Below are 9,084 nucleotides of genomic sequence, written 5' to 3'. Positions count from 1 at the left end.
ATACATATAAATCCATACACATATACATATAAATCCATACACATATATACATATAAATACATACACATATACATATATACATAAATGCACATATACATATATACATATATACACATATACACTTATACACATATACACTTATACACATATACATATATACAAATACACATATATTTTTTTTTTCAAACTAGAAAAAGTCTTACATGTAAAAGAAAAATAAGCACACTATATGTGATATCAGTACAAAAAAAACCAAGTACATTTATTTAAAAAGTGTACATATATTATTTAATTCATTTTATTTTTACTTATTGTTTTACTATTCCATTTATTAGGATGAAATAAAATATAACACAACAATGATTAACAACTGGAATACTTGAATGTTGTACAGTACACTATCAAATTAGTATTTTTTATTTTTTTTTGTATCAATAAAAGCTATGAAAAAAAGGCATTTTGAAATACTCTGGCTTGGTTTCATCTCCAAAGATCTTGAAGGGTGTCTACAACTGCAGGCCCTCTGGTGGCCAATGAGACCGATCCTGGAGCGGCAGCCTCGGTCACAGCAGCTGCAAGTGAATTTGAATGTCTGGTCAGGGGTGGGAGTGGGTGCTCTGTTCTTTCTCCTGCTTCACTTTTTCTCCAGGAAGTCTCAAAGGACCCCACTGCCTCATGGATGGTTGACCACCAGGCGTTGCGGTCAGTGGCGAGCGTGAACTAGTTTTTGGGGTCGATATGGCTCACGTTCAGGGAGGCCTGAAGTTCAGGGTGGCACCCCTCTCTTGCACCACCCAGAAGACAGCTTGGCATACAATACAATATTTGGTAGGCGGTGGTCCTCCATCCTGGACACGTGCCTGCCCAACGTAGGTGAGCCTTGAGCAGCATTGCCTCAATGCTGGTGATCTCCGCCTGCTGGAGGACCACCACATTGTTTAAGAAGTTGCTCCAGTGGATGTTGAGGATGGAGCGGAGACGGTGTTGGTTTAAGTGCTTGAGGAGCTGTCTGTGGCCGTGGTAGGTAACTCATGATCCAGAGCTGTACAGGAGGGTGGTCACTACAGTGGCTCTGTACACACTGATTTTGATTTTGAAATGTAAAGTGTATAATATAAATGCAAAATAATTTTGAAGCAGTTGCCATTGGCCCATTAGGGTCACTATGGCAACCCCACAACTGTATTTTTCTCTCCTTAAATGCAAGTTAAAGAAAGGCAGACAAAACTGCAGATGAAAAGTAAGCCTCAAAAATAAAACAGATGCTCTGCAAAAACTACACCAGATCATAAAAATTTCTTGAACTGTGATTGCCAGATTATGGTGATGGTCACAAGTTGTTTTGTGTGTTTCTACAGGGTTTATTTAGGCGATAGAATAGGGAGGATCAACATGTCACAATCCTTTGACTGCTCCATTCAAAAACCTCACTTGTGGGAAAATAGACAATGTGTAATTTTGCTTTACACATGTCAATGCATTATGCTAGATCAAAGATTAGCTACATCATGAATTTTCATCTACAATGGTCCAACCTGGCATTTTGGTTGAATGTGCAAATTGATGGAAAACGGAGAGTATAAATTCCTGACATCTTATAACAATCCAGACAGACAATAAATAACTCTCACGATCAACAGAAAGGGCTGGATTCTGATGCTTCAGGGCAACGTTTGTGGCATTCATTTTCTATCAGGTTCTAATGTTAAAAGCTTGGAGTTATTTCTGAATAGGACATGTCTTTTATCCCCACATTAAAAAATGTTACTAGAACCACCTTCTTCCACCTGCGTAATATTGTTAAAATTAGAAACATCTTCTCTAAAAATGATGCATTTGTCACATCTAGACTGAACTATTGCAATGGTTTGTTACCTGGGTGCCCAAATACTTTAAAACGTCTTTAGTTGATCCAAAATGCTGCTGCCCGAGTCTTAACTGGAGTTAGTAGGAGAGATCATAGCCCTCCAGTTTTAGTTTCTCTCCATTGGCTCCCTGTCAAATCCAGAATAGAATTCAAAATCTTACTTATAACCTGCAAAGCCCTCAACAACAATAGTTCCATCTTATATTACATATCTTATTGTTCCATATTTTCCTAACAGAGCACGTCGTTCTCAGACTGCAGGTTTACTTGTGGTTCCTAGAGTTTCCAAAAACAGAATGGGAGGCAGATCCTTCAGTTATCAGGCTCCTCTCTTGTGGAACCAACTTCCAATTTCTGTCTGTGAGGCTGACATTATCCAATTTTAATACTGAGCTTAAGACTTTCCTTTTTGTTAAATCCTATAGTTATGGTTGGCTTGGGTTCCCTGAGCTGTTCCTTAGTTATGCTGCTATAGGCTTAGACTGCTGGAGGACAAACTGACCACATTTCTTCACTCTGCTACTGTCTTTACTTACTCTGCTCAACCTGTTTTGTATTTGTAATTAATGTTTCTATCCTTAAGTTTTTTGTCTTTCAGGTACACCAGCACCTACATCTGGACCTGCCATTCTGTGTTTGTTTGCCTCTCCTTCTTGTCCTCTCAAAGCAACCGGTCAAAGCAGATGGCCACTTGCCCAGAGCCTTGTTCTACTGGAGGATTTGTCTTTTTAAAAAGGGAGTTTTTCCTTTCCACTGTTGCCATTGTGCTTGCTCAGGATGGGAGATTGCAAAGAATTGAAGATCCAATGAGTCTGCTGGATTCCTTAGAAAGAGAACTTTACTAACTGGCTTTTCTATGTATGTGCATGTTTCTGTAAAGTGCCCTGAAGCAACTTTGTTGTGATTTGGTATTATATAAATAAAATGAATTGAACTGAATCACATAAATTTGATTCTTCATTTTTGAGTAGATGCAATCCTGTGATTTGTCTCCTATATGCATGTACCACTCACGTTATCTTTGATACTTGTGGATATGAACCAATAATGAAATAAAGAAAATACAACAGTTTCAATTGTGTAACCTATTTTTGCAAGGAAAAAAAAAAAAACCTTGATAACAAAAACCTTAGCCTATTATTCTAACAAGGTTGAGTTAGCCTATTTGCCTAGTCACTTATTTGAATCTATTATCTAATCTAAGTTTGGCCAGTCCAATTTCAGTTAGCAGTTAGCAATAGCAGATGACAAATCTGAAATAGCTCCAAATAAACCACCTATAGGCATCTAGTGACTTGTAGGCCTTCAGCAACACTGGTGAAACCCAGAGATTCAATCAGATGCTTATAAATAATATTATATACAGTGTTTGGCACAAGTGTTGGGACATCCTTCCATCCCCACCTCAGCAGCTACAGATTGAGTAGCATGTCTTAGCCAAAATTCAAAGTAACTTTATCACACCCTTGCTTCTAGCTTTCTTGTATAATTTAACAAATCTAAATTAGCTGATAATTGTTGACTTTGTTCACTTTCTTCCACCAGCATACTGCACATTTGTGAAATGAGTGCTTGCGTTACAAACATGATTGTACTTATAAGTGAAAAAGACTCATAACTCCCAGTTTTAAAGACATTTTCTTTAACTATTACTGAAGTTTATGAAAGAACCCTCAAATATTGCCTAAACCTCATAAATCACATAATCTGTACTGCTTTTTAAATGCAGTGCCACACACACAATATGATGTCTGGCAGCTATTCATTCACCTCTGTGTTTCATGTGCTGGCGTTGAATGAGACTGAGACAGAGTAAAGAGATAGATTAGTGATGTAGTTTCAGATTAAAATGTTTGCAGTGAATGTTTGTCCTCCACTGTGAGTTTCTTTGGCTCTGTGGGGTGCTGTGCCTCCAAAGGAGATTTTAATTGAGATGTTGATGAAAAAGTAGATTCGGGAGTGAGATGGAGCACAGTGTGTGTCTGATGTGAGAGGAAATTCTGGTAAATTCAAGTCTGGACATGTTTTTTTTTTTTTTTTTGGTGTGAGGGTGCTTTGGAATAATTGTGAAGGAAGACAAAAAAAAAAAGATTTATTATTATTATCATTATTATTAATATTAATGTGTGTGTGTCTTTGTGTAAATTAAAAAGAGCTCTGATGACCCCTGATTTGAAGTATTCTGGCAACACAATTAAACGGTGTTGAAGCATGACTATGAGTAATCAGTTCAGTTTATTATTACTGAAAATAACTAATTAGGTGAAGATGGTTTAGAAGACTGAAAATGTTCCTCTAGTTTTACTACAGCAAGTAGCCTCATAAACTCTGTCTTTTGAAAATAATAAAACAATATGCAAATAAATCAAAAATAACAGCAGATCACAGACTAGTCCAGTAAGATTTCATACATTTGTGTTTTAAGGGGTTTTGTTGTTGTTGACTAAAAATGAGTTTATTTTTATATATTCAGACATATAGTACAACACACTGAAGCATCTTTGTAGTCAGATGTTTCCTAGTCCAATTAAGTGTAATTTTGAGATTAAAATTAATTTTGTTTAAGGACGTGTATATGATGTGAAGGTTAATTGCACATTATAGTTTTGTAAAGCCAGTTGTCACTGTACTGAAGTGCAATCAGTGTTGTGGGAAAACAAGTGGGTCACATGATAAGACCTGAAATATAATCTCAGTGATTACAAAGATGCTTCAGCTGTGATTTTGCAGGTTTCCCTAACATCTGTTCTGAAGAGGAGGAAACCAAATGAAGGAAAACAGATACTACAGAAATACACGCCTGCAGACTTGCTTTATGGCTGCACACACTTCATGAGCATATCCACACACACAAATACTGTAACTAACTGACAAAAATAAATAAATAACAAGCATGAAGACCCAGATGTAAAGAGACACATTCAAATTCAAATTCAAAAATACTTTATTAATCCCAAAGGGAAATTAATTGTTGTTGTAACTCATCATCCTGGATTAATTAGAGTTGTTCTACATGCTGATGGCTTTGGGCAGGAAGGATTTCTTGTAGCAGTTCGTCCCACAACAGATTTGAAGAAACTGGCTGTAGATGCCGATCCGTCCACCCAGACCCAGCAGACCTCTCGTCTTCTTGGGCAGCAGGACTGCCTGAATGCCAGCAGAACTCCTTCTCGAGCAATGGCCTTGCAGCAACCTGCCGAGCCCCTCGTCGCTGCAAACTTAACTGCAGGTGCCAGGGGACGATCTCGGTCCTCCCGCTGTCACAAGCCGTGTTTCCTGCTACCTCGAAGATCTCGGCGGTCAGGCACTCGAGCATAGCCTCTAGGTACACGGTAATGCATCCACGGCACCTCCTTTTCAACTCATTTGGGATTTGGGGCTGTAGTTGAGGTCTTATTTGAGCTTTTGAGATGTTATTCAGCTGCTCCCGATTGTAGAAAACCACCTTGTTGTCATGGTTACGCATCATAACAAATGTTCAAATGTGAAAAGGGTTTCAGTAAAAATCCTTCCAGCAGCATAGAATCTTTTTTTTTTTTTTTTTTTTTTTTTTTTGAGCTCAGTTTAAGTGTAGAAACATTGTGAAGTGTTTCAATGAACTTATCATCATCGCTCAATTTTTTTTTTTTTTTTTTTTTTTTAAAGAAAGAGAAGAAAGAAGAATAAATAAATAATAAAAAAGAAGAAGATAAGACGAGAGACCACCATGACAAAACAACATGCACAGCACAATGCCACCCACAATATCACCATGAAACATTCGACATTGCACAAGGAATCATCTAGCTTCCACCACTACCCAACCTAGCGTGCATCTGTCAAAGCACCTGAATCCAAACACCCGCGCAAGCACGCCCACCACCACCAGATTTCTCCAAAAGAATGCCCAATAGTGGACGCGGGGGCCCACAGACCCGCCCCCCCAGGACACAATGGCAACATAGGGAGGACCGGAGCCACAGACACACAGCGGCCCACAGGCCCGGAGCCCCAAGAGTCTCCCAACAGGGAGAACCGCACCCCCCCAGAGAGGAGCAGAGGAAAGAACCGGGTGACCCCAGCCACCACAATGCAGAGCCTCCAGGGAGCTGCAACGACGAGCCCACAGGCCCGGCCAGCGACCCATGCCCCCCCCAAGTAGATCCGGCCATGGACACCGAGCCCCAAGCCCCGAGGCCATACCACCCCCTAGCAGAGCCCCGACAGAGCCAGGGCACCCAGGCCCCGCCAGGCAGCAACCAGGGCGGACCGACGTGCACCCCACCACCCAGCCCAGACACCGAGAGCCACCAATGCACCGGCGGCAAGGGAGTCCCCCGCCAAAGGGGGGCACGACCGGGGGGAGTGGACCCCACACCAAACGTGGGGCCCAAATTGATCCAAGAGAGGGGGGACCACCAAAAACCCAACCCGAGCAACCAACAGGCACACACAGATAGCCCGACAGAATCTCTGTCGGGCCGACCGCATGCACCATCTACCAGCAGCATAGAATCTGATACCAGAGGAAGTAATTATTTGAAATAAAGTGATTTACATCCAGAAAAATTTGTAATTTAAGTTTTCAAAAGCAAAATCTCAGAATGAATGTAAGAGAGCTACTCCAACATGCAGCCACCTTGAGCGGTGCAATTCTGGAACAAACATTGTGTGTTCTTAATACATTTATTTTTTTACTTAATACTCTGTCTTTGTTTTGATTAGGTTCAGAAACTTTTACTGCAGACATTTAGTTTCCTTTAAAAATAATTAGTAAAATTTGACAAATTGCCTTTTTTTAAGGTTCATTACATAACTTTTAGCAGAATTTTTTCTATATATCTATTTAGTGAGCTTCAAAATATAGTGCACACAATGACTAACTGTTTGATTGATAGTTTTTTTAATGTTTTTTATTTATTTATTTATTTCTCACGGGGCTTGTCTAGTTTATTGTGACTCCGAGTGAAAAAGAAGAAGAAAAAAGTATAGCTGAAGGAAACAATGCTTGCGTCGTTTAACAGCAATGTAAAATCAATATATGTTCTGAAATGGCAGGAAAAACATCATTGTAAACTAGTTATTGACGTGTTAAAGTAATTTACGCTTGCTAGTACAAGACAGATCGTGGCAATATTTATTTAGCTGGCAAGCTGGCAGTGGGAAAACTATACGGCAGCTGCAGCTATCGCCAGATGCTGGTGTTACAATGTCCGTCCATCAAACTGTCCCCCCCTCGCTACCCTCCTTCTTCACTTTCCCAAATGACTGGCTCCTTTTTTGCTGCAACCTGACAGTCCTAAAACAACTGTATAATTAGAGCTGCATCTGTCACATAAGTTTATCCAGGCTTTCAGCTTGGGAGTCCCAAGGTGGAGGAAACACACTTGAACTCAAAGATGAATGGATGATCCTGATTTTTATATTTTTTTTAGAATTTTTTTTTTCCACATTGATAAAGTAAACATAAAAATGCTTTTAAAATGAACGAATGGCTTTTAAAATAATAGCGTTAAAGCACAGAGACGATCCTTAATGGGGAAACATCTGACAGCCTGTGCAGCAATACAATTAGTACAGTACTAGACTGTGTATTAACCACCGTACAGAACAAAAAAGGCCAAAGGCTGGTGAAAAGTGGAAACATGCAGCTCTATGGTGAGCCATTTTGCTATCAGTTGCAGCAATTAGGGAGCACAATGTAAAATGTCACAGTGGATCTGTATCATTGGCAGCCCTGTCACTGCAAAAGGCCAGGAAGAGTGTAGAAGCACAGAGTATGGCAAATCCCATCGGCTAAGCTTGCTTTAGTAAAGTGAGGGAGAAGATCGTGTAAAATTAGTGCCATTACTCTAGTTCAGAAGATGTCATGTCACCCATCTTCTATTAGTGAGAAACAGACAAAAACATAGAAGAAAGAATAGGATTAACTAGCAATATGCATTACCATAGCTGATGCAATGCTTGAGCAAAGAAGATAATAATAATAATAATAATTTTATTTAAAAAGCGCCTTTCAGGATACCCAAGGACACTTTACAGCAAGAAACATATCAGATAAGATTGTGCAAAAACAAACACAGTGCAAAGACCAGCAGGCATTCAAATGAAATATAAAATACATAAAACAAAGTTAAGCAGGATTATGAGAAATGGTGATGAGAAATAATGTTATATAAAATAAAATATGAATTGAATAAAATAAATACTGATTCAGTGAGTTCAAACAAAACGGTTGCACTGAACTGAATTCCATAAACAGATTTTTTTTATTATTATATTCTTTTTATTGGCTGTCCTGTGTGGTTCCATTTTATGCTCCCTTTTTCCATCTATATTGAGAAAATAATGGTGGCGAAAGACACCTTTTAATTTTCAGCTCACCATCATTTTTTTCATGTCTAACTGATGAAACTCCCCAGGATATAATATCATTTGCAGATTTCCTCCTGCTTTTGATCAAGTTGGGGTGACCAGCCCTCTTGCCCAGACTCATTACATTTGGGAAGCTGATTGAAAGCACGCCTGGGCACGCTCTCTGTTACTGCCATTATACACCCCGCTCAAGCTTCGAAACGACAGCAGAATTATCACCTCCACACACGTACACATAGATACACAACCATCAGGACACTGCACGCAGAAATATACAAAAATACAAATTATTGTGAAAAACAGTTACTTTAATGTTTATTTAACTTGCTGTCTTTTTGTGGATTGAATGGCATGATCCTTAGACTAACAGAATCATGAAACAGCTGTATCTAGTGACAACATTTTCAATATTAAAAAAAAATTATACCTCTATAAAAGTTTAGGGGCCACAACCTTTTATAGGCGCCCTCTAGTGGCTTTAAAGTTTATTGCAGTTCAAGCAATTGTTTTGAAAAGCTAAATATGTAAAGACAAATTCTGTTTTTTTTTTTTGTTTGTTTGTTTGTTTGTTTGTTTGTTTTCCCCAATTTAGAGATCAACCACGTGGCAGATTTGCATTCAAAACATGTCAACTCTTCATGTTGACCTTGTCACATGTGCAAATCTGTTAGACGAGTAGCAGATATCTGAAAATATCTTTAGTGGATCAAAGCGAGCAAAAGAGGCGTGGGGTATGCAGTATGTGTGTGTGTGTCTGTGTGTTGTGAAGCTGCCTGCTGAAGGAGTCAGTGGAGGTTCACTCACAGTACCACAGAAACCCCGCAGCTGGGTTTGCCGCTGAGGAACGGAGATGCCCAGGGAGA

Source organism: Nematolebias whitei, chromosome 8, assembly GCF_014905685.2.
Source record: "Nematolebias whitei isolate Nwh7 chromosome 8, NemWhi1, whole genome shotgun sequence".
Classification (NCBI taxonomy): Eukaryota; Metazoa; Chordata; class Actinopteri; order Cyprinodontiformes; family Rivulidae; genus Nematolebias; species Nematolebias whitei.
The sequence above is the reverse complement of the archived record's forward strand: the minus strand, read 5'-3'. Positions refer to the sequence as shown.